Source organism: Argentina silus (assembly GCF_951799395.1).
Source record: "Argentina silus genome assembly, chromosome: 15".
NCBI classification, from domain to species: Eukaryota; Metazoa; Chordata; class Actinopteri; order Argentiniformes; family Argentinidae; genus Argentina; species Argentina silus.
Window position 1 is genome coordinate 3855238 of NC_139669.1, and position 27500 is coordinate 3882737.

The 27500-nt window shown below is 44.8% G+C and overlaps 1 protein-coding gene across 1 annotated transcript in view; it reads right to left on the bottom strand.

Annotated features, from left to right (window-relative positions):
• The window catches only part of LOC310815744 (ecto-NOX disulfide-thiol exchanger 2-like), a 92291-nt gene that overhangs the window by 63762 nt on the left and 1029 nt on the right, over positions 1-27500 (bottom strand). The window lies entirely within an intron of this gene.

Sequence of the window (27500 nt, forward strand, 5' to 3'; positions counted from 1 at the left end):
CCTCTTCTCCCTCCTCCATCATGTTTCTGCTCTTGGCCCCTCCTCTTACACAATTTACTGGAAGTAAACTAACTAAACCTATGAATCATTAAGGGACGCTTTTTCTTCAGTGTGTGTGAGTGTGTGTGTGTCTGTGTGTGTGTGTGTGTCTGTGTGTGTGTGTGTGTGTGTGTGTGTGTGTGTGTGTGTGTGTGTGTGTCATTGTGGGTGGCGGGAGGCAGTCACCCATTAATCTTGCCAGAGCATGAAAAACTACTGAACACGTAGATTAAAGCTTGTTCATCTGTCTGAGGGAGGGAAAGGGCCGCACAGTGACACAGAACATTACCACATCACTGACCTCATGAATTCAATTTGCTTCTCTTTGGGTTTTCCGCTGCATTACAAAGCTGTCTGTCCCCAAAGACCTCTTTGCTCTACACATTCAGCTCGATGGATTTATCTTATTAAACAGTAGGCCTACGATAGGTTGACAGAGTATAACAAATAATGCAGCTTCTAACACTTAAAACCCTCAGATAACAATGGAACACATTTCCAACAATGCACATTGCTCTAGCTTGTACAGTATGCCTGCCTTGATAACAGTAATGGAGACACAAACAATAATGGATGGATTTACAAATCACGCTTTCAAAAGCGAAGGAAATACCACTGAGAAAGAAAACAAGAGAAAAAAGGCCTTGGAAATTAGCTTTGAATAAGTTTCCAATTTCCTTTCCGTCAGACCACAGAAAGTATACAAATAAACCCACACATACACAGAGATTGCTTCTTAATCTCATGAAAGCGATTTCATTTTACAAGGTCAAGACCAATATTTGCTCTTCTCAATTGATATGCAGGGATATGAAAACACCTGTTGATTCAGCAAATAACACCCAATTTGATTCAGCAAATTGTGCTGTGCAGAGCGAAAAAATACCTTACTCTACAGCATGATATTTATTGTAGCTTGAAGTTAACAATGGTTTTGAGAAAACTGTAATTATTCAATCAGAGTGTTTGTAAGCAGTCTGAAAATGCATTGCATATCATGGAAACGCTAGAAGCAGTATTCAAAGTACCATTGGATTATTTCGCATTGAGTCTATTAGAAATTGTAAGGTAAGATGGCTGGCTTTGCCCCAATTTTTAAAAATGTTTGGGCCCTTAGACGTAATCAGTGAAAGCTCAGCAGAGACCGGGGGCCCAGAAGACCCCTATTCTATTGTCTAATGGGGAGACCAGAAGTAGGGGGCTACTCACCTTCACACACACCCAGGAGTCACACTGACCTCTGATCTGAACCACAACACAATAAAACCACCCAATGTTCGCTGATTTCATCAAATGATTTGAACCAATACGTTTGAATAATGCCTTCTGAGGAGGTCAGGACTTCTAGCGGTGAAAAACAAAACACCATCCAATGACCTTGTGCTGATTGTGTGATGTGAAAGTGTGGCCTGTATCAGCTGGTTCATGCCTGGTGACCAGTGGCTTCCTGCCTGACACTCAGAGAGTCAATAAGGGTCACATTCTCTGCCCAGAAGCCATTAGTGATGTGGGTCGGAGGTCACATTCTAACAGCCCCGAGACACACAGTGCATTGTCCTCACTGCGCTATGCTGCATGGCAGATAAACAATGGGAGGTTGCTGTTATTTGTCAAGGTCAAGTGACATGACTGGCCTTGTCTGCTGTGGTGATAGTTGGCATGTCAGGGTGCATGATCCAAAATTAGCCAAGAACACCAGCTATGTTGCCCTAATGCCTGGAAGGCTGGTGGTGAGACCCAGTCACAAGGCCTACAAGGCAGAGCGCTAGATAAGGGCCAGCAGAGATCAGGCAGACAATGAAGTGAGCTGCACCTCTATTCTTAGCCTGGCTGGTCTGGTCCAGGCAGCACAGCCCTAACAGCACATTAGGATTAGGGGGGGGGGGGGCGTGCCCTGGGCCTTAACACACACTCACTATGTGGAGTGATGGATGCTCTGGGCAGATGAATAAACAAGGTGCTTGACTGATCCAGCTTAGCATGGAAGCACAACCACGTCAGCCATCTGGAGAATTCTCATAAGGCCATTACCTGAGCTTTTCAATCGGTGCTAACATATTTAAAGAGAGAGAGAGAGAGAGAGAGAGAGGGAGAGAGAGAGAGAGAGGGAGAGAGAGAGAGGGAGAGAGAGAGAGAGAGAGGGAGAGAGAGAGAGATAGAGGGGGAGAGAGAGAGAGAGAGGGAGAGAGAGAGAGAGAGAGAGAGAGAGAGAGAGGGGGGAAGAGAGAGAGGGAGAGAGAGAGAGAGGGGGGGGGAAGAGAGAGAGGGAGAGGGAGAGAGAGAGAGAGAGAGAGAGAGAGAGAGAGAGGAGAGAGAGAGAGAGAGAGAGAGAGAGAGAGAGAGGGGGGAAGAGAGAGAGGGAGAGGGAGAGAGAGAGAGAGAGAGAGAGAGAGAGAGAGAGAGAGAGAGAGAACAAGTTACTAAAAAATTAGGCAGTGCATCAAAGTGAGTGAGGAAGCGAAAGGAACCATGAACTCATTATTATCACCCCCTCTCTCCCAGACGTTATTGCTTCTCTTTTTAAAACACATAAATAAATGCTTGAGCAAATACATTGGTGGTTTTAAAACTGGCTCTGTTTCCAAGGGGAAAGTTAAAGGCTTGTTTGAAGAGTTGTTTTTGGTTTCTGAGCTCCTGGCTTCAAAGGGCCTCAGTCAGGTGAAGCTTGAACATTTCAGAGAAAAACCTCTAATGAACCAATCAGCCTTTTGGCCCCAGATGCACAAACACAAAATGGAGAGGCGGCTTCCTTTAGCCAGTCCCAGCACAGCAGGTTCTTTATTGAGTGTAATGGCGGATCAAGACCTGAATGAGCACTCATCAATGGCCCTCAGTCTACCTCCTCAACACCTGCCTTTGTGGGGACATGAAAGAGGCTACATGTTCAGCCATGTACACAGCCGCACATACCAACTTACTGACACGTTCATTAAGTTACACAGAGTCGGAGAACTGTGTAACTTTGATCAACCAACCAACCAGAGACAACATACAGTAGCATGGCCTGACTAAGGTCTCATGTTAGAGTGGGTTTCAGAAGACTGAAAGGTCCTCAGTGAAAGAAAGAAATGTCTGGAAAAGTTAGTTTTACAGTAAAGTATTCCAGAAAAAGTATTTTGATACTAAGTTGGACACAGGCAGCAGAGCTCCTGGTATCTTGTGGCCTCCAGGTGATTTCTGGGCCTCATCATTCCAGCTCACTAATGATCACAGATAGAGATGGAATCACTCAGTGGAACAATGTGTTTAAAGATTTATACTGGCCAGTCTCTCTCTCTCTCCCTCTCTCTCTCTCCCTCTCTCTCTCTCTCTCTCTCCCTCTCTCCCTCTCTCTCTCTCTCTCCTCTCTCTCTCTTCTCTTCTGCCAATTTCACAACCATCTTCATGGTTCTTCAGCTCAACATGTTGACAAATACCAATCAAGGGACTTAAGATGGCAGGAAGTATTGAATAGCAGGAACCATCCGAGTGTGTATGTGCGTGTGAATAGCAGGAACCATCCGAGTGTGTATGTGCGTGTGTGTGTGTGTGTGTGTGTTTGTGTGTGTGTGTGTGTGTATATAGAGCTGTTAAAGAGTGTGTGGCTGTCAATGGGTTGTAATGTACATTACACCACACATACCAACTTACTGACACGTTCATTAAGTTACACAGAGTCAGGGTACTGTGTAACTTTGATCAACCAACCAACCAGAGCCAATATACAGTAGCATGGCCTGACTAGGGTCTAATCTTAGAGAGGGTTTCAGAAGGTTGAAAAGTCTTCAATGAAAGAAACTGTCAGGAAAAGTTAGTCTTACAATAGAGTATTTCAGTTGAAAAAGTATTTTCTCTGAAAAAAGTTGGAGCAGAGACAAGTGATTTCTGGGCCTCATCATTCCAGCTCACTAATGATCACACAGATAGAGATGAACTCACTCAATCGAACAATGTGGTTAAAGATTTATACTGGCCAGTTTTCTCTCTCTTTCTCCATATCTGTGTGTGTGTGTGTGTGTGTGTGTGTGTGTGTGTGTGTGAGAGAGAGAAAGGATTGCCTATGCAGAGAACTGTTGTACATGGGGTCAATGTTTCCATGTGAACCTGCTGAAGAGCAGAGAGACTGGTCTCAGCTGAACCTCCTGTCCTCTCTGCATTCTGCAGCCCAGCCGGAGGCTCTGTTTAGAGGGCCTCAGGGAGAAAGCTCTCTTTCATGCGGTCCTCTCCCATATCTACTCTCCCAGACACATGCATACATTGAATGCTACCACACTCACACAGACAGCTCTTTGACTTGAGCCAGCTCTTTTGCTGACACCTTTGTGTGAAAAGAGGCTTAAAGTAAACACAGAAACCACTCAACCTGCCTCTCTGTACAGTCTTTTATGAAGAGCGTTGGGTAACGTATCTTTTGGAAAGGAGGCCAACAGCAGCTTTTATGCCACTGAGCTATGTATTGAGAAAGAAGAGGCCATGATGAATGTGACTGCTGGGGTGAGACTGTCTCTTTGTTGTTGGTTTAGTTGCATTAGAGGAAGGTCTGATAGGAGAGGAGGAAGTTACTGTTGTCACTCCAGACCACCTCTCTCTCTCTCTCTCTCTCTCTCTCTCTCTCTCTCTCTCTCTCTCTCTCTCTCTCTCTCTCTCTCTCTCTCTCTCTCTCTCTCTCTCTCTCTCTCTCTCTCTCTCTCTCTCTCTCTCTCTCTCTCTCTCTCTCTCTCTCTCTCTCTCTCTCTCTCTCTCTCTCTCTCTCTCTCTCTCTCTCTCTCTCTCTCATCATATAGCCTGCCCACTGAACCTTAACCCACTGCTCTTTTACGATGGACAAATCCAGCAAAACTCACTGAAAGAAATGTGCTAACATTACCAAACCAACAAAGACATCCCTGTGAGACAAGGAGGTTGCTAATAGCTTAATCCCGAGCCACAAGGGGCATTCAGCAAATTTTACAAGAACCCATTAATGAAGGTTAATAATATGCAGAGTGGAATGAAAAACACAGAACATTCTCACTGTTGGGATCTGGTAAAAGTTAATCTATTCCCTCCTGACAATTTTGACATTTTCAAATGATGCTACATTTCTCAAACATGTGCATTTCCCAGTTTCCCTCCACTCAACCCCAGATAACTGCTACTGTAGTCCACGACCAGGTCATCTTGACACAAACAAGTAGCTTGCTGCAGAGAGCAGGGTCAAACTGTCAAGAAGTTATTACAGTAGTTAAACATCTCTCTCTCTCTACCCCCCCACCCCGACCACCCCTCTCTCTCTCTCTCTCTCTCTCTCGTCCATGGTTAAACGACAACAGACTACAGGTCTAAATAATGTCATCAGTATTCATTATGTCAGTGACAAGCGGAGAATTCATCCTCAGCCCCCTCTGTCATTCCTACATGCCTCTGGGGATTCAGTGAAGGTTAATTTATTTAAATCTCACATCCACTCATCGCAATTCCATTACACTAAACTAATGAATCTTTGGTTTGCAGTCTAATCAGCTTTCCGCTGTCAAAGGCCCATATCTCTCCAGGAGCACTGTGGGTGAGTGTGGAGTTTGAAAGAGATAGCATAGCTGCTGATAAGGTCACATCAACATGGGAGAGTTGATACAGAAGAGGACCACATGAAAGAGAGAGTGTGTGTGTGTGTGTGTGTGTGTGTGTGTGTTTGTGTCATCAGCCTAGTCTTGTAACGTCTCGTCCTGTTTCTTAGTTTATGTTAGTCTTCGTTTCATGTGATTCAGTTTCCTGTTTATTTTTGCGTTACTCACCTTGCCTCTCGTTTCAGACACTTCACCACCTGCCCTTGTGCGTTTCCCCCTGTGTGATTGTCGACCCCGCCCTGATTGGCTTCACCTGCTCCTCATCATCCTTCCCTGTGTATTTAGTCTGGGTGTTCTCCTGTCTCTGTGCCAGTTCGTCTTTGTACTTCGTGTCATGTGTCCCAGCATTTCCTAGTGTTAAGTATTCCTGGTTTTTGATCTCCGAGTGTGTTTCTGATTTTGCCTTTTTTGCCTACCCCTTTTTGGATTATCTGCCTGCCTTTTTTGAACTGCTTACCTGTGTACCAAGGCTTGCTTTGCCTACTCCCTTCCTGAGTTATATGCCTATCACTTGACTGACTACCCATGTATCAAACCTTTTTTTGGAAGTAAAGACTATTCTATTGGATTTAAGTTTTTGTCCACGAGTTGTGTGTTTGAGTCCTTTGTCTGAGTACTCCAGTCATTACAAGTTTAATATTTCTAATTATAACATATAGAGGATAACAAAGTCAACTCATAACACCACCTTCCATCTGTCCCCTCTCCCCCAAACATACCCACTGTTAAGGAATGTAGTCACAGTTATCTAATCATGATATTAATGTGCCTAAGGACATTTCCCATATCATTACAGCATGTTGTGTCAGCGTTATTGTACAGACAGCTGTTATGAAGATGACTCTGAAAAGGGTACCCTGTCAGTTTAATTGTCAGTTACAACCAATGTCAAACTGCCTCCTGTGTTCCAATAGGCTGGCTAATGAGTGAGGATCCCAGAGAGGAACAGAGGAGTCAAAGCCCTCGCAGCCCAGCTGGCTCCGATGGGCTTCACCAACGGCAGGCTGTGTCAGTCCTGTGACAGGGCTTCTCTCCAGTAGGAGTCACTGACTGACTCACGGACCATTCTAGCACTTTCTCAGCTCCAGGGATCAGCTCAAACACAACAGGTTCTGATTGCTCCAGTCTCCCTAAACTGCTCTGAAGTCAGCTCATTTGAGAGAAGGAAGGGGAGCAGAGAGAGGGAGGGTAGTGTGTCTTTGGGGGCTGACACACGGACGGCCCTTGGCAGACGGTGCAGTGATTTATGATGGGCAGTCTGCAATACCAGCTGGGGGATTGAGGCATGGCGTACTCACCCTGTGACAGACAGTATATAAGGGAAAGGTGGGTTAGAAGTGCCAGGCGCTTTGTTGGGTCAGGAAATGCCTCCTGATTTAGACAGAGCTGCTGGGACGGACCGGGCTCAGCTGAACACTGGGCCTTTTAGGGCCAGGCCCATATATCACTAAGCCACTATTTGGCTATATATTTCTCTCCCTTGCTCTCTCTGTCCTCTCTCCCTCTCTTCCTCCAACCCTCTCCCTCTCACAGCTGGTCAGAAATGTCCACTCTGGAGCAGGTGCAGAGGTAAACACAGCCTTCAGAGTGAAGCTCCTCTTTCTGCTTTAGAACCATTCTGTTATTGCCTTCTCATATCATAGCAATGGAAGGAGCAAGAGGCCAGAGAGAAACAGAAGCAATGACAGCTTTTCATAAAGAGCTGCCACATTCCAACTGAAGGGAGCTCATTAGTCAACAGGTGCCCTGGCAAGCAGCTTCACAATCATCATGCAGAACGTTATCAAAACTATTACTTGAACATGACTCTGTAAACACACTGGAATCACATGTAGACAATAGACCTTGAAACACATTCAAACAAAGACTGCTGAAAGCATTTCCTTTGGCACCGATTTTAAGTGCCCAATCATCCATTTCGAATTGTTTCAAATTACAGTTCCAGTTTATTTTGGGAGGAACTCCACAATTTGCGCAGTGCAAAAATATCCCTGTTCTGAGACTCGGGATTGGATTCCAAGATTGGAAAACATTTACTTGTCACTTGCATCAATAACTTGAGTTAACAGGTTTCTCTCATATTACCAGTCATACGCAACTTTATCTCTCGCCCAATCTTTCAATCCTCTCATTTTACAGCCTCTAATACGTTCTGTCTCATCAGTTTAGCTGAACATGTTTATTCCTCAAAGATGAAAGGCTGTTTCTTCTTTCCTTCTGCACATTTTGCAGCATATTGTCCATTGATTTGTATTCTAAAAGAGTGTTTTACATGGTTTATTTTTTTTGCTTTTGATGAAGGCTTGAAAGCGATCTGGATCGGCGCTATGTTAATGCCTAGCCTCGATTTCCTCCATAGTTGAGATTGTTTATCCATAACTAAAACACCAAAACAATCTGCTCAAAGGCACAGCAGAGACTGTTTTTACTAAGGAAACTTCACACCGTTCAACAAGTCTGTTCTCATCCTGTTTTTTATTGATTTTTAAAAAAAATCTGCCTTCATTGCCAGGGCCATATCAGCACTGAACAATGTAAAGCACTGACTGACAGCGATGTACCCCACCTGACTCAACGATGTACCCCACCTGACTCAACGATGTACCCCACCTGACTCAACGTTGCTCTTTTATCATGCACAGTGATTATGTTTGTATTCCTACATATTCGATTTTGTTTGTGTTTTTCATACTGTGTGTTTTTAATGTGTTTTGTGCAGTGTCGTTTATACAGCTGCAAACCAAATTGCCCAAGAGTGCCACAATCCTCGTGTGTGAGTCAGAAAACAGGAGGATGGATAAATGGCTAGATGGATTGGTGGATAAAATGAGGCTTGGTTGGTTGTGCTGGGTTGAAGTTGGAGCTGACTATTCACTCTCAACAGCGTGGGAGGTTATCCCTCTCAGTGTGTGTGTGTGTGTGTGTGTGTGTGTGTGTGTGTGTGTGTGTGTAACCAGCATTGTCTATAGAGAGAGAGAGTTGAATCCCCTCCTCAGCACAGCACAGCCAGATTAGCACTTGACAAATCAGGGCGACAGGCGAGGAGAGGAACAACCTGAGCCCTGCCACAGCATTGATTGCATATTGTTTAAAGATGTGGGATCAGAGAGAGGTTAAAGGGGGAGGATATGGATCATATAAATGCAATCATGTCAAATTAAAGTGATTTACCCAGCAATTCATCTGTCTGACGTAACTTAAACCATGCCACTTACACACTGAAACATACAGACATTTCATCCACACATACTACATTACCTACACTAAGGATAACATATACGTTCAACCCAGTGGGTACATCTCACTATGTTCCACTGAAGGTCCTATACTAATTGGTCTAATTAGAGGATTTGATGAAAGGCTATATTCCCCTGTGGGTTAATTACCTACGTATGTAATACGTAGTTATGTGAGTTACAGTAGAGTTTTCCTTTGTTGTTTGAGGGTGCCTTTATGTGAGTCATCACCAGCCTTTTTGGCACCTGTCTCTTCCTCTCCCTCCCATCCACCAATAGGAGCTTTGTGTTTGAGTTCTCTGTGTCCCCACAGCGAGGGTGTGTCCATGTGATTGAATCTGTCTCCAAATGAATCAGCCCCCCTGAGTGGAGCACCAGGAAAAGCTCTGCTTTCGCTCCAAACCCCCTTTCAAAAGGAGAGGCTTTCTCCTTTGAAGCTATTCCAGGATACAGTTATAAGCCCTGAAGAGGAGAATAGCCAGATGCCTGCTTGTCATTCTCCATGAATCCTCCAGTCCAGTAGACTGAAGCTCTTCACTGTGGGGACTGACTGATGCTGATCACTGTCTGCTCTGGTACCGAGGACATGACCAGTCTGACCAGTCATGAGATATGCAAACGTCTGTAAGATTTCCTGCATGTTTTTACCATGCAACCAATACACTTAGAATTTACATAAGCAGTATTGTAAACATCATGGAACATTTGGTTCCAACAAAATTCTTCGTTTCAGCAACATCTCAGATCTCTGACCTTAACATTTAACAGAAAGCTGCTCAGTCAGTAAAACGGTTGGGTAAGGCTATGTATCTGGTGCCCTCCACCCTCCCTGTATAGGCCTGCCATGTTTACAGAAGGAGCATAGTGTGAGGTGCTGCCAACACAATGTTTTGTCACACATGAAGGTGCTTATGTACCTGTGGCTAATACCACCGACACTCTGAATTATTTGTTGCCTGATTGGGAGTGTGTTGGTTGCTATGGAAGAGAGGGTTTTAGTACAACAAAACACATCATTCACCAGAGCAAAGTGGGCTTTCTCCTCTCCTTAAAGGGATAGTTCAGGTTTTTCGATGTTAGAGTGTTGTAGGCTCATCTAGACACTTTTTTTCTGTCAAATGTCCATTCTTGAGGCTTCTTTGGCTGGCTAGAGGGCTAGCACTTAGCCATACCAGCCTCGGAGCCAGCCAGAGAAAGCTCAAGAATGGAAATTCGACCCCGGACCGGACCCCGACGACCCCCTCGGATTATCCTTCTCTCCACCACCCCTCTCCCTATATTATTATTATTATTATTATTATTATTATTATTAGTAGTAGTAGTAGTAGTAGTAGTAGTAGTAGTAGTAGTAATAGTAGTAGTAGTAGTATTATTATTATTATTATTATTATAAAATACGCCTTCGGGCTAAACCCTACCCTCTCTGTGTGCTGTCATTTGGTTCCGCAGACGTTCCTGTTTAACAGAACCCCCTGAACTATAGGAAGACATCAAAGTGAGAGTCAATTACCTTCGCTGCCACAGTAACAGCCTGGGCATAAATAAAGAAGATGGCCAAAGTAGGGCAGGAGAAGTCTGAAAAACAACAACATCTCCTCTCCACTTCAGGGGGGAGAGCTGTAGAGGTCAAGGAAGGTTGGGCTTAGTCAAGTGAACACACACTGAGCACACAGTGAATCAATTAGATTTATTCAGAGGTCTTGAGTTTGTACTAATACATGGTGAGACAAAGCTCTGAGTCATTCTGAGAGAGAGAGAGAGAGAGAGAGAGAGAGAGAGAGAGAGAGAGAGAATATCAGGGGGCAAAATATTGTACATTAAGAGGCTGTATTTTAATGTGTCTTTATTTCAGAAATTGTAGTCGAAGAAATCCTCATTTTCAATTCTCCCGGACTTGGTCTGCAGTCTGGAATTAAGAAAAAGAAAGTTGTATGCTGAAAATCCCCAACTCTGCAGAGGCCATCCAAACCCCAAATCTGCAGGCTGGATAGCTCTCTAGTCTACATCTCCTTCCTCTCATTCTGGCCTAGTGGAGGAGATGTGCAGTGTGAAAGCGTTGCAAGATATATGTTGGCTCAAATGAAGCCAGTTATGCATTCCCAGCTGTTTGCACTTTGCTTGTTTCTGCTCGGGAGCCTGGTTAAGGAGGGGAAAGTAATTAAAACAAATAACACGTTGAAACACTTTCCTTTTTTTTCCGACCTGCTACTTTATGAGTGTCGATGGAAACAATTGAGTTGGGAAGGGAAACAACCTTTAGAGGCAGGAAATGGCCACGTCACGGAGGCCATTACAGCAATGAAGGACAAGGACAATTAGCCTGGTCATAGATCACAATTTAGCAGCTCTGTGAGAGGGAACTAAGCCAGCAGAACCCATTCAGCCTGCATAATAGAAAGCCCAGAAATGATTCTTTGCTCTTTTGACATAAACTTTATCTTAGGACACAAGCCTAAGATTTAGAAATGCATTGAGCTGATAAGAGCTCTCCAATGTTTAACACTGGTTTTACACCACTGCACTTGCTAGATTTTATTCTGTTAGTTCACAGTTGGACAGTATCAGTAGCTTTAATGAGGCCAGGTTTCCGGTGGTTATGATACTGAAATAAATTATCTGTCCCATAATGCTCACCACATGCATATGGTTTTAAAATAATCCTCAAAGAGAAAGTTAATAAGCAAGAGGATGCATATTTCACCACTTTTAACAGCGGTGGGATGTTTTCCAGGTGGCCCATGGATATCAAAAGCTAGGCTACTTCCAAAACCTACACACAGAACCTACACACAGAACCTACACACACAACATACACACACAACATACACACACACAACATACACACACAACATACACACACAACATACACACAAAACCTACACACAGAACCTACACACACAACATACACACAAAACCTACACACAAAACCTACACACAGAACCTACACACACAACATACACACACGACATACATGCAAAACATACACACACAACATACACACACAACATACACACACGACATACACTTTTAGCACACAGTCTGATGAGGAGTTCATTGCAAACAAATACAGATTAGGATTATGACATGACTGGTGTCTGTGCAACAGTACAGGACTGTTGATTTGTGGAGGCATTGTAAAGAGATTAGAGAGGGGTTTAAATATGATGAAAATACTTCTCTGAGAGCCAGACATAGCAAAGCCCCTAAATACCTTTAAAGTCTCCATGTAGCGCCCCCCCCCCCAACCACCCTGTCCCACCACAGCTGGCCCGGGCTATTTACAGTGCCCTCGGAAAGTATTCAGACACCTTCACCCTTTCCACATTTTGTTGTGTTATAGACTCAATTTAAAATGTATTAAATTAAAAGAATTTGCCATCAATCCACACACTATACCCCAGAATGACAAAGCGAAAACACGTTTTTTTTTATTTCAGTAAATGTATTAAAATTGAAATACAGAAATATCTCATGTACATAAGTATTCAGACCTTTGCTATGGCACTCTTAAAATTAGCTAAAATGCAAAAATGTCATCAACAAATCACTCAATAAGTTGAATTGAGTCCATCTTAATGCAAGTATAATAGTCCATGTAATTTTGGAATTAATATCTTTGTTTTTATAGGGTCTCTGATTTGCATAGGAAACAATTACAGACTGTGTAGATTAGGATGTCACTACCAACTCAGCAAATTATATAAGCCTCAGGGTCGCATTCCTAAGCAGTTTTGTTCCTCTCCATTTGCTCAGTTTGTAATGACAACCTGATCCACACAGTGTATAATTGATTTCTATGCAAATCAGAGACCCGATAAAAACAAAGATATTCATTCAAAAATTACATGAACTATTATCCCTGCGTTAAGATGGACTCAATTCAATTTATTGAGTGATTTGTTGATGACATTTGGTGTCATAGCAAAGGGTCTGAACACTTACATACATGAAGTATTTTTGTATTTCAATTTGAATACATTTACTGAAATTTCTAAAAATCAGTTTTTGCTTTGTCATTCTGGGGTACTGTGTGTGGATTGATGGCAAATTATTTTTAATTTAATCCATTTTAAATTGAACAAAATGTGGAAAAAGTGAAGGGGTCTGAATACTTTCAGAAGGCACTGTATGTGTGTTGGTGGGGAACACTGATTCTGTCTGAGTTACTATGCAACCAACCACACTCTTGATGTGCCCACCCCAGAAGAGCAGAGAGATAGCCCTTTGTTAACAGCGTTGATGTCATCTACAGTAGGCCTGTGTCCTAAATTTAGCTCAAACTGAAATTAAATTTCTCTACACATTTTTTATGTAAAGTGTATGATAATAGGAGCTTTTTAAAAAAAAAAAAGAAAAAAAAAGAAAACTTAAGCAGCTTAACTGCTATTCAGTTGAAATAAAGGATGCCTGAAGACATATGAATCACATCAGCTGGTGCTGTGAGAAAAGGCTGAAATAATGACTATACCATGCAGGTATTCTCTGAGGCTGTTCAGCATGGCCAAAAACCTGACTGAGATTTAGATCTAAATGTGTTATTCATCTCCATTCCTCTACTGGAACTCACATCTGAGGAGATCTAAGGGGAGGAGGGGATACTTTAAACTGTAATTGGAGACGCCTTGTAGCTCACTCCCAGCTGAAGAGCTCAGGAATCGGTCCATAGGAGTTGTCATTGCTGATGCAAATGAATGCAGCGGCCGATTCATGTGAGAGGTCTCCACTGGTGCCCTTTGTGCTGCTTTATGATGCCTATAAACCAGGGCTTCCATCCACCTCAGCGCTGCGCTGGACGTCTTATGAGGCAGCCAGGATCACATGGAGATTTAGGACAGGATGGGCGGGAGGCTGCTACAGCAGAGCCTTCACAAGGAGCGGAGGGAACGGTCTGGAGGAGAGGTACGTCTGCAGGGAGTTGATTTCCCCTCTAGGAGAGAGGTCCAAAGCCACACACTCTGCAAGACACATGATATCAGCTACTTGAGCACATCCCCTGTCATGGAATGCTATTCATCTCCTTCATCATCATGATCCATATCAATTTCAGGACTATTGAAGTTCACATGGTTACAAAAACAGAGGTGTAAAAACCACGGCCAGTGGAACAAGCTGTAGTCTTGGTATTTGTCTCACATAAACCTATAGCCCAGTGGGATGAATCAGAGATGGGTCTACAGCATGAAAAAGGTGACTAGAAATGTAAAAATGATGAGATGGAAATGCTGGGAACCAACACATAAAACCATGGACACGTGACACAATCAATTTGGTTAGTACTATGTTCAGAGAAAAGCTGTTGGCAAATATTATAAAGGTGAAAACAATGGAGGTATGGATTGGAATGCTAATTACAAAAACCGCTCTTTTATCTAACTGAACAAAGGAGTCCCATCATCAATCACCTCTCGAGTGAAACAGGCAAACAGCAGAGGCCATTTGAAACCCAGACAAAGCATTGTCACTAGTGCTCCCTCTGAAAAGGAGTGCCATTAAATGTTTCTTATAATCAAACAAAATAGCGCTGATGTGTTTGGTCAACTTTGGATGAATGGACAAAACACTTTCATCACAAATACATCCTAGCCGTTCTTACTTCTCAGGGAACTGGAAGTGCAGTGACCTGGTTTTGTTGGAGATTCATTTGAGGGTAAACTCAGTGGACAAAAGTGCCTTTGGCCCTTCAGGCTGTCGTGAGAAAAGAAAGGAAAAGCAGCATTTGGCATCAAGCACCTGTTCCTTTTTTAGAAGTGGCACTGAGGCAAAAACAAAGATAATAATTAACAGTGACAAAAACAGGGCTAAATAAGGAGATGGCACACAGGCCTGTCAGGTCGGCACACTCTTTGCCTCATGGAGTCTTATTTCCTCCAAGCCTGCTCACCCCCTTGATGAGCCAATCACATCAAACCAGCGCCTGGGGCATCAGAGCGGCCATGTTCTCTGACCAGCAACAAAACACGTTTGAAGTGATTGAAAAAGAAGCAAACGTCTGGGCCAATTAGAGAGAGGACTGCAGCAGAGCAATTGCCAAGGTTATGCTTCCACCAGGGTTGAAAACTGGCAAACTGTCTGATTCAGTGGTAGTGCCAGTGGATTGCAGTTCTGACGGCCACCTGCCCTGGCACACCCAGGAAACCAAACTCCAGGAAGCCTATTAACAAGAAGTCGGGCTGCAGCCAATCACTGTGTCAAGGCTAATTCATCAGCCAATCACTGGGATTCTCGTTCCTGTGCTTTGTTAAAGCTCCCAGTGCCGTGGGCTACACAGCCACAGAGGGCCAGAGGACACAGGAGGACCAAACATGTAGAGTTTAGCCTGGGGCAAGGTAGGAAGGTAGGGAGAGCCCAGTGTTACCATTAAACACAGTTCTGAACCTCCAAGCACCTCCTCCCTTAGATCCAGATCAGAGTTCTGGTGTTGTGTCACTGTTACAGACAGACCCACTCACACAGATGGAGATGGAATGCCACTTCCTCCCCCGTCTCCCTATCTCTCTCTCTCTTTGTTGGAGAGGTGTAACCTCCATCCCTCTCTCTCTGCTGTGTTGTGGGCTAATGAGGGCCTGGCTGGGGCTGAGAATGACAGCTCCTCTCTTCAAAAGCCTTTGTCAGGTCTGCCCCAGGGGCTGTTTTTACAGCAGGCTCCCAGAGGAGCAGAGCTGCCCTGTACATCCCTCACATCTCCACACTGGCCTGTTTACCTGCAGGTTACATGTCTGCTAGCTCACTGGCAATCCACATTCATCTATGTTGCTTGTCAAACACACAGGAGATTGTTCAGGCAATTTGACTGAATATGAATGTCTCCAAGACAACTGTGTATGCATGTTGATACAGTATCTGTAGTCCTGGTGAATATAGGCATACTGATTTACAAGACCAATATTTACTATAGAGAGTTATCATTTCCAGCATAAACTGTGATGGATGATTTTGTGAACAGCTTGGGATCCCAATGCCTCTACTTTATGCTCCACAAAATATTCTCCTTATTATTTAGAACGCAGCATAAACAAACACAGATTACAAAAAAGTTGGATAATTAGGCTACTGCATAAACAAATCCTTGCTGATTATTGTATCATCACTTATAACATTCCTGGACCAATGCCATGTCCCAGATCTCAGATCGCCATGACAATGACTTGATCAGTTCCTAATAAGAAGAGCACAACAAGGGTGTGATGTGTAAACAAGCTGAATCCGCTCCATTACCACGACGACCGTGGGCTCCCCTGCCGCCCTGCCATTAATTATCTGGTCTTACAGGAAGATTAGAAGAGAGCAACAACAAGAGGAGAGAGAGAGAAAACAACACTTAGCCAGACTCTACTGGTCCTCCCCACTTGAATTACCAGCCCAGCAGAAACAGAGCCAAGACAGCTTCATGGATCACATCACGTACAGGGTGCAGCTCCAGTGGCTCTGGTCTGCTTGGCTCCTTTCCTCTCCTCTCTCTCTCTTTTTCCCCCTCTCCCTCTCCCTCCCTCTCCCTCCCTCCCTCCCTCCCTCCTCTCTTTCTTTTCCCTACTCTTCTTTTTCTGTCTGTCTGTCTGTCTGTCTGTCTGTCTGTCTGTCTCTCTCTCACCATCCATCTGTCTCCATCACGGCCAGAGAGACAGGCTTGTGACTGCCTGACGCTGTGAGCCATTAACAGGGCCAGAGTGCTGGGCGAGAGGAGGAGGGAGAGTGTTGGGGGTTGGGGGGCGTCTGACTGTGAGTCAACACGCAGGGTAGAAAACCAGCTTCAGCAGGATCTGTTCAGCATCCCTCCTCCTTCCTTTCCTTCTCTCCTTCCTTTCCTTCTCTCCTTCCTCCCCCTCTCCCCCACGGTGTCCAGGTTGCCGAGGGGGAGAGGCAGATCTTCAGGGATCCGCCACTCCCCACTATTAAGCTTTAATCCCTCAAAGTGGGAGACAGCAAACATTTGATCGCAGCAGAGGTGATTGATGTGGGGCTGCCACTACCTCAGCGGTATGTTCAAACAGATCCATGAAGCAAACACACAGGTACACACACACACACACACACACACACACACACACACACATACACACACACACACACACACAGATCCATGAAGCAAACACACAGGTACACACACACACACACACACACACACACACACACACACACACACACACAAACACACACACAGACAGACACACACACAGACACACTCACACACACACACACACACACGCACACACGCACATACACACACACACACACAGACACACATACACACATACACACACACACACACACACGCACACACACACACACACACACACACACACACACACATACACAGGTAGAAAGTTAAAAATTCCAATAAATATTTTATTACTCCATTTTTCATCCATTACAGAGTACAATTATATTCATATAGAATCATACCAGCATTTGCTGGCCTCTTTTAAAATCAGGGTTTTAGCCCAGTGGTGCCAAAACTGCAGTCATTGTGCACACTCATTCAATCGTGAGCCCTGCAGCTAAACTGGGGCCAATCAAATTAAACTGTGCATAAAAATCTGACCGATTGGTCGGTCATAAAACTTTATTTCGATGATGATGAAATGCAAGAAAGGGATGCAAGGTTTCAAATTTTTCACTTTGAAAATAACGCAAATTACTTTTAACTTGAGTACTTTTCAATAAACAACTTTTTTACCCTTACTTAAGTTGTGTAGAGTCCAACATCCAAGGTCACCTGCAGTCGTTTGTGACGTGGTGTGGGGGGAATAGTGTAGAACTGTGTGGGAGTGATGTGGAGACCTAATTGGATTGTAAAGAGCTTTATGAATACTGATGCACCTCAGGGAGACGGGGACCTGGGGCTTCATTCCAATAGAATGACGTTAACATGAGGATGTGAGTGTGTGTGAATTGCCTGTGGAGACGTGTGTTCTGTCTAAAAGGGTCTGTGGAGATTGTGGAGTGTGACGTAAAAGCGACAACTGGGCCCTTTTATTTCCTGTGTAAGAGAGTGTGAATAAAGGAATACAACGTAAGGAACACGACTTCCTTATGACAAACACAAGCACCTCATTTCCCAACAAACTGGAATATAATCTGTGTGTTACCAGAGAACCATGGCCTAACAAGTCAACAGAAAGCACAACTGAGGATATGTCACTGTGTAAGACAACATTAGCAACCAATGATACAGTAGGATATATAACTATCTCTAGGGAACCATAAATAGACTCCTTTAAAACATGCCGTGCAGAGTAAAGACCAGAGTAGATTATCTATGATGAGAGCTTTGATCTGCACCCTGTGAAAATGGCAGCCTGCGATCAAGCTGAAGGAGCTGTGATCAAACATTGATGAGGCTGAATTTGAGGATCTGGGATTAAATATTTAATCTGCTAAATTGTGCTGAATAACATCAAATGTTATTAGGAAGATTCCAACTCCAACTATTACCTTTGCTGGAGCTTGGAATCTCTCACGACGTACGTGTAGGTTGAGCTGAAACAATCACTTCAGACAAAGGCACTGTATCCCTATGTATCGATATTACATCACATGTGCAAAGTTCAGTTCTGTCTGAGGGATTTAATCCCATCCCCAGCATTCCGTTATAAAACAGAGATGACAGGTGATGAGTGTGCATGAGGAGATTATTATGGATGAGAAAATAGATTGTTTGACCCTGTTTATGGAGCGCCATTGTTTTTATGGAGCGCCATTGTTTTCACATAGCCTAACGTGGGCGTTGTTTTGTTTCCTGCCTGCACTGAGGGTTTTTTCCATCAGTATCCTCAATCTGTCCAATCAGACGGCCCGTGCCCCCCAGAGTGACATCATCAAGCCCAGACATATGCCGGTACCGCCCCCCTCCATCAGTCAGGAGACTCTTCTTCTGTAGTTCCCTCCTTTCCTGATAAATCAGCCCAGTAAAACCCACATGCTCCAGTGCCCTTCAGGGACGCCATTTATCACTCAGCTGTTGGCCAAATCTTTTTTGACTGTACCCACAAGACATCCCCCCCAGTGCCGTTACACGACACAATTGTGATTCAGAGCCACGCCTCGCAGTTGTGTGATTCAATAGTGACAAATACTTTACTCAGTAAATTCACTCCCACTAAGGTTCGAGTCATTGTTATTCAAACGCACATGCGCTGTGCGCATTAGCCTGGGGATGAGGTTAGTAGATCGGTAACTTAATGAATGTACACAAACTGCAAATAATAACCAATCACCTCCTCATTAAATACTTTGGCATTTCTCTGGCACCATGAGTTTACTTCAGAGGAAGGTGGGTATTACTCCTGACCTTTAGTATGATTAGCTGCTCTGTACTGAGCCTGCTGCTCCTCAGCACCTCACTGATAATGACACCAGGAGATCAGGTCACACACACACACGCGCACACACACACACACACACACGCACACACGCACACACACACACACACACACACACACACACACACACACACACACACACACGCACACACAGCGCCTTAATCAACCAGTTCGTACATGAATGAACATAGATCTGCATTTAAATAGCGACTTTGAAACAGGGGTCTGGGGAGGCTGGCTTCAGTCCAGTTATTTTCATTTCATGAAAGGAGAGGACCATGCAGAGCTGTGAGAGACTGGCCATTTCACACAGGGCTTCACAGACCAGACAGGTCCAGGACACAGATGGGCAGTCTGTTGGTTCTGCTGGCTGAGCTGGGCTGGGCTGGGCTGAGCTGGGCTGGGCTCCACAGGGTTCCTGGAGGCCGGCCCAGTCGTGTCTCACTGCAGCTCTGCTCTGGGCCAGCAAGCACGCTAACATGCTAAAGCTATCATGCCAGGAGTAAAAGAACAGATTTCACCCAACATATGGGAGCTCACTGGGGCCCAAAACAAGCAGGCTGCTGGTGCTGCCCTCTGTACCTGCAGAAAACAATTAATCCTAATTTCTCTCTGCCTCACTGAATAGAGAGAGAGAGAGAGAGAGAGAGAGAGAGAGAGAGAGAGAGAGAGAGAGAGAGAGAGAGAGAGAGAGAGAGAGAGAGAGAGGGCCGAATTCATGCTGTTCTTACTGGAAAAGTGGGGGGAGTAAAAGATTTGAGAAGCTGAAAAGGCAGAGCGATGTTCTTTGGCTTCTCACTCCACCCACACTCTCTAGTCCAGTGAACTTTATATGACCCCGGAGGATTGATATTTCTCTTGACTGAGAGACAAATATCGGCATTAAAAAAAAATAGTATTGAGACAGGGCAGAAAAGTAGTTTACAGAGAAATGGGTTGTACACAAAGCACGGGAGAGAGAAAACGAGAGTGGAGGTCAGAGGTCAGAGAAAGAGAGAGTGAGGGAGAAAAAGAGGGCAGGAGAGACAGAGAGGATTAGATAAGAGGGTTCAGAAAGGTCTGTTCATGATCCTCCCACTGTCTGTTCACATGTCCTGTCAGACTCCTGGTCAAGGACAAGGCCTTGTTGTTGGGGTGTACAACAGTGTGAGTGGATGAGCGTTTGACTGGCTGACCTGATGATCTGACTCACTGTTCCAACGTAAACCCCCATTTCAAGTAGATCGAAATATTTGCTGAAACTAGAGACTCTGGATACATACAGTACGGTGACTTTACTGAAAACTACCAAACTGGCCTCTTCGTTCCAGATGACATATACAGATAGCATATGGATATCTCTATTTGGATGACTTGTCTAAAGTGGAGGTGGTCTCACAGTGAATAATGAGGAGAGTTTAACTTGGTCCCTGGAGTTGAGCACCAGAGTGGTCCATTCATAACCAACGTTCCCTCTCTAATAGCTCTTCTGAGGTGAGAGTTGAGTGTTGACGGCCCCCACTTCCCCCACGGCACACCGTCGTCTCAAAACGCCATGACATTCTCCTCACCAGGCCCAGAAATATGGCCCATAAAGCTGTGTGTCATCATAAACCTGGAGTCGTCGGCTGATTTGTGGATCCAATTACTTTCCCTCTGTAATGGATGTGTTCAGTGCCATGATGTTAAGTCAGCTGTTGTCAGCATTTGTCCCACAAGCTTTAACCTCTACAGAGAACAACAGCACCCTGGAGGAGGGGGGGGGGGCGGTCTCCTGAACACACTGTGACTGTAGAGCACCCCAGGACGCCCATTGCAACCATCACAACAGTCAACAACACAACTAAACAGAAGAGCTCTTCACATCTCAACTGCAGTACAGGTGTGGAGGCTCTAAGGACCGTTATTAATCTGTATGGGGGGGGGGGGGGGGGGGGGGGTGACTGTTATTGGGGCTGTCTGATGATATTTCTTGGCAGGTCCATCCCGTTCCATGTTTGGGAGTGTGTGATTGTTGATGGTGTGTGTTGGGGTGTGTTGGTATAATGGGAGTGTGTGATGGATTGTGATGGGGTGTGTTGGTGGTGGTATAATGCAACAGCGCAGCATGAGGTGAGCTGAGCCCGTCCACCTGCCAGCGCTGAGGGCAGCGTAATCATAGCCCTAGTGTGACCACATCACCTGCAGTGTCCCCTGTATAGGGCCTCTGCCTGGTGAGGGCAGCGTAGTCATAGCCCTAGTGTGACCACATCACCTGCAGTGTCCTCTGTACAGGGCTTCTGCCTGCTGTGAGCAGCTGCAGTGGAGGGACAGGGGAGGAGGAGGGGGGGAGGGGGATGTCCTCAGAGTCCTGCAGTGTGTCACCGTGTGTTAGCCTCACTGTCCTGTTCTACCAGGGCAACCTGGGCATCATCTGTGCCTGGGTTCTACCATGTTTGACAGAGTTACTTCACCATTCACACGCTTAAAGGTAGAGAATGATCATCCAAAGACGATCTGACAGTTGTTATTACAACTTAGGTAATAAAACCATGATGGAGTGTGCATACGTGACTGGCATGTTTGACATGGCTGCCTGCCTTGTTGCTAAGAGGAGATTAGTGCTTTGCAGGTGGAATTTTTCCATCTACTGTACCAGCCAGGTGAATGATTTGGAAGCCTTACCAAAAAGGTAAAACCACCAGGCAGCTCCTCTGAGGATAAAACCTGAAGACTATGGACTGTCCCACTGTTTACATATCCTGCAGACTGTGAGAGCAGGAGTCTGAAGGATGCTTTTGAACTGTCTGAGACAGGGGTGTCAAACTTGTTTTGGCTGCGGGCCGCATTGGACCAAATACAACCTCATGCAAGCCAGAAAAAATAATAAATGTGTTAGTAAAACTAAAAAACTTGCAGACTGCAGTATACTCAGCCTATAGTACACTCAATGCCACATTTCCACAGTGCTCAATATCACAGTGTTACAGTAGCCTAGTCAAACTAATAGAATTAATAATTAATTAACCAATATAACCCTGAGGAGGTGGTAGGAATTAAAAATGAAATAAAAAATGAGAAGACATCATGCAAGCAATGCCTGCTGATAGAAAGTAATTGCTGTCTTCCTATTTCAAAGCTGATCTATCCTTCTTTTTTTTTTCGGGCCAAATCACTCGCAAGCCTGATTGGACACCTGACGGGATGTTTCCAAGACCTCAACAGCCTGAGGAGGAATCAGGCTTGTTGGCCCACATGGGGATCTCCTCAGCTCAAAGATGAAGATTAATCAATGAGGAGATCGGTATGCTGCAGACAGCTGGGTGCTGAGGGAGTGTGTATGTATGTGCGTGCGTGCGTGTGTGCGTGCGTGCGTGCGTGCGTGCGTGCGTGCGTGCGTGCGTGCGTGCGTGTGTGTGGTGGAATGATGTGGAAAACCCCAGGCAGAGCTGAGAGCGCAGATGAGATCTCATACGGCAACACGTCGCACCACCAGGAGGAGAGAAAAATGTAACCCTGCCAGGAACCATAGGAGTCCGTTACTTTCACCAGAGGTCCACCTCCCCCATCATGACTTCATTGGCGTTGGTGGGTTTTCTGAAAGGCTGTTTCATAACAGCATCAATGGAAAGTCCATCTTCATCAAGCATCTCACAGTGGCACAGGAAAATGTCTGTAGTTGTCTGTAGCAGACATGTCTGTAGTTGTCTGCACAGGAAACATGTGGTAACTGTGGTTACGCACGTCTGTGGTTCTGACAACTGGCTAAAACACAAAGGGAGTCTGTGCTCTGCATTATGACTTCAACAGATGTCATGCGACCTTCGTCCACAATTCTGAAACGTATTCCCAGTACTCCCAGTACTCCCAGTATGAAAGGCTCAAGCCTAAAATAACTGTTTGGCAACTCCACAAGCAACCAACAGACCAGAGGTCCTAGCTTTACCTCTCTCATGCATCCTTCTGACCTCAACATGCATCCCACAAGTCAGAAATAGATACAGCAATGAATTAACTGACCAAACCAAATCTGTATTCCTATACAGTACTTTAGAAATGTTACACTTGTGTTGAATTACGTCTCCATAAAACTCTCATTCTTCAAGGAGAGATCTTAAAAGAACTGCTGGACTCATTTGCTAAGATGTGTTGAATGGTGCCAGAGCACGCCAGTTGTTAAACAGCAGGAGTCTGGCTCTAACCAAGCTTGGTACAGCAAACACGGAGGTAAACAGGCCTTCCTCTGATCTCCTCAAACGTCCAATCAAACACTGAGGCCTTCATACCGCCTTTTCCAGACGACATGTTGGATTTGGACTTGTTCAGGGTTTATGAAAGTCTTCACAGTGGAGGTCTGTGAGGGTGGATGTGTTTACGCCAAACGGGGAGGAAAACCCAAATTAGATTAACCACAAAAAACGTCTGATGCAAATGGAAATTACCGGGTTACCAGACTGTTTTCTAAACATTGAGCGTTCTAAGGTAAACTCTAAAAATATGAAGTATTGAGGCAAAAAACAACCCATCATAGCTGACATTAAAACATTTCCCAGAAAAGAAAATTGAGGCCCTCTCATTCCCTGATGGTAAGAGAGATCTCTGTTCATTGCCACAGTGACCTTGTGTACACCAAACACAACATTACGTAACGACATCAGTAGCTTCTATTAATACTGCATTCTTGGATAAGATGTCTCAATCTTTTCTGGAGCCATTTTGTTTTCTATTACACATATTTTTTAAGAGAGCTTCTTCCCTAAAGCTGTCATCAAGGGCTTTCAACGCTATCCATCTTTGTTTCTGCACAGTGATAGCTATTTTCCAGACAATCTCAGAGGACGCCTCAGCTCCCAGGGCCTTCCCACTGAACCACAACTTCAGCTTCCTTCTCCCTCCATCCCTTTCCCACTGCAGTGGAAATGTGCACCGCAGCAATGTTGGAAGAGCAACAGAGGTCGGTCACAGGAATAAATCTCTGCCCGTTTACATACAGTAGCGAATGTCGTGATATGCCCTGCAATAAATCATTCACCCAATGAGCCTGCAATATGGTCATTCCTAATGCTCATTCAAAATACAACATTTTGACCTTATTATGTTAAAATGTGATTTGGTAGCAAATGAATCATCCAATGATACAAACATAAAAATTAGGTGATTTTTTTTTCTTCTCCGTTATCATCTGTTACGCCAGATGTATTTGGGTGCATTCTCAGAGGCAGAGGCAGTTGGGCACAGGCGCACTCAGAGACGTAGTGTCCTGCACCCCTCTGGTGATCCATCATGGCGTGTGCTGTGCTCCTTCCAATTGTTTTTCCTGGCAGTGTTGGGAAGGGAAAGATTCCCAAGCTACAACAAAAACTCAGTATGTACAGAGGCCACTGTCCAGAGAAGGCGATATACAATATCACTGCTACTGTTTCACCCGGAGAGTTCTCCCTTCCTCCCTACAGTGCGGCAGTGAAGCAATGCAGGAGACACTGGGGCTGTGTTCCAAAATGCGGTCTTGTGCTCTATCTAGAGCGTATACCAAGTACGGATATGGTCTATATAGGGCGCATTTTGGAACACAGCCTTGGACCCTTACTAGTGTACACTAAACTAGCACACGAGAGTGAACAGTGGGATTTAACAGGGTTCCTTGGTATTTCTAGAACGAAAATGTGAACACGAAGGGTGTCTTCCGACTGTGTCATGTTTATGGAGAGCAGATCCATCTCTCTCTGGCTGAGCCTGTCACACCTCCACCCAGGGGGTTAAATTAGCGAGTTGAGGAGAAAAGTGTGACTGATGTTGAGGAATAAAGGCTTCTTCTTGCCAATGTGAGAGTGAGAAGAGATACGAATAGAGGTCCTATCAGATAGAGCAGGTAGAGCTGTGAGGAGTAGGCTAAACCAGCTTCCTCAATATGCTCCTCTCCTCTCCTCTCCTCTCCTCTCCTCTCCTCTCCTCTCCTCTCCTCTCCTCTCCTCTCCTCTCCTCAGGGGGACTGCCATGTCAGTAGGGTTTTACACTACAGCTCTACAGCCTCAACCCTGCCCTATTCACTGTTATTACACTCAGAGCAGGGAATAAGTCTGTCTCTTCCTCCCACCCTCCTGCATCTCCTCTCCTGCATTTGCTGCAGAGACCAGCGGCCCAATCTCCACAGTAGGCTTTCTGTACGGCTCCTGATCTTCAAAGAGCTTCAGTACAAAGACCTTCGTCAGCCAGGAGGCTTGAGACCTACAGAGCCCCAGAGTTGGTCCTGAGACTCCCCCAGGCAGCCGAGCTCTCTCCACTGCCCTAGACTAGACGGCTGCTGCTGCTCTCAGGGATCTACCACACACTCCTACACACTATTCATTTGAACCACACACTCCTACACACTCTTCAACTGAACCAATTCCAGTCCAACAGAAACCCAGTTCTCTCCTGAATCCCTAATCTGGAATAGGCAGGGCCAGACGGATGAATAATCAGGCCAACTCAGATGGGTTTTCGACCAGAAAAATACATCTGAACAAAAGTATAAGTAAAACAACAACTGTTACACACCAGCCACAGGGAGATTCAGCAAGAGTGGCGAAGCATTGACTGAATCTTAATCACATTTTTACAACATCGGCTCAACAGATGGACTATATCACCACAATGCTATATGCTCTGGCACCTCTCAGATAGGAAAGAAAAAAACATTTCTTTATTGAATTTAATTACTGAAAGCATCAACGTTTTGGTTGGGGGTTTTTTACCACTAAGTGCTTTGAAATAGTTTTGTGGTGATGGTTTTTTGAAGTCCAGTAAATTTTTTCGTGAAATGTTAGTTGTTTGTGTGCAGTATGTGGAAGTCCATAACGGTTCAGTAAAGTACATTGCTGGGTGTCCAGTTACAGTAGACGGTGCTTAATTCTTTGGAATCTAAAAACAACAGCATCTCTTCAACAGCACCTGCTAAAACAGGACCCTCTGCCTTTGTTTACTTATATTGTTTACTTATGTATATCTAATTTCCCCCGGGAGCCGAAACTAATAATGATGATAAACATGTAACTTGTCTTTCATTACATCGTTAAAAAGCCCCCTATGACAGGGATCGCGATGATGCATAAAAATAGCCCTCAGACTGCCTACCCAGCAGGAGACAAAACAGCGTGTCTCTCATTGTGAGGGGCAGAGCAGAGATTGTAGTGTACCATGATCAATTACCAGTTACACCGCTCCTCGGCCATGGATACCACAGCTGCAATTAGCCAATCCACAGAGAGCTGGAGAGGCGTGGATCTGCAGGCCCGTCCACCATGAGGAGAACAGTGTGAAAACCACAAAGTCAATTACAGCAAAACAGCAGAGTGGCAGTCTCATTACATTGTTGTCTCTCAGTACTCTCTATTTCTTTCTCATTATCCCTCCCTCTTCTGCCTCTCTGACTCTCTCTCTCTCTCTCTCTCTCTCTCTCTCTCTCTCTCTCTCTGACTCTCCCTCTCTCTCTATCTCTCTCTCTCTGACTCTCTCTCTCTCTCTCTCTCTCTCTCTCTCTCTCTCTCTGACTCTCTCTCTCTCTCTCTCTCTCTCTCTCTCTGTCTCTCTCTCTCTCTCGCTCATCAAACCCATGCAGGCCGCCTCCCACTCCTTCCATTATGTGCAATCTAAAGATGCCCTCCTCGTTGATCAGGCAGGAGGTGTGCGGTACAAAGGTAAATGGCTGTCAAGGGTACATGATGGACCTTTTCTCCATCATGGTCGCCTCTGCTCCGTGTGGGCACTCGACCTTGATTCATTTAGACTGATGCAGAGATGTCTGTGCCTCTGGCCATGAGAGGACAATATGTTTGTGCCTGTGGCCATGGGTTTGAAAATAAGGGGAAATTTAAGCCAATATGTCATCATAAGAGCAAAAAGGCAACACTTCACAGTACATAGGCACCATCAAGTAGGTAAGTGTAGGCAGTCACATAAAACCACTTGTTTCCTATAGAATACAACAAATAATAGATTGTTATTACAGCATGTTACTGTATCTTCCTACTAATTTGTTACAACATTATAACATATGCGGTAGTTACTCTGGTGTTGTGTCTACATGTAATACAGTTGCAAAGAAATATCTTAAATCTGGTCAAGAATCGCATAAAAACAGCCCTCCTATTCATCTTACAGTACAATCAGAGTCCCTCATCCAACACAGTAGTTGTTGCATAGGGTGGAATGCTTCATCTATAACGTGTGTCCATGAGAAATGAGAGAGAGTGAGAGATTTGAAGTCAATTGCCTACATAACAGTGGCTAAACAGTCGAGAACAGAATGCAAGAGAAAAGCAGAGTAAGCATGTTAATTTGTGTGCTGTTTCCCCAATTAGAGTGTGACTGTGGAAAAAAGTCGC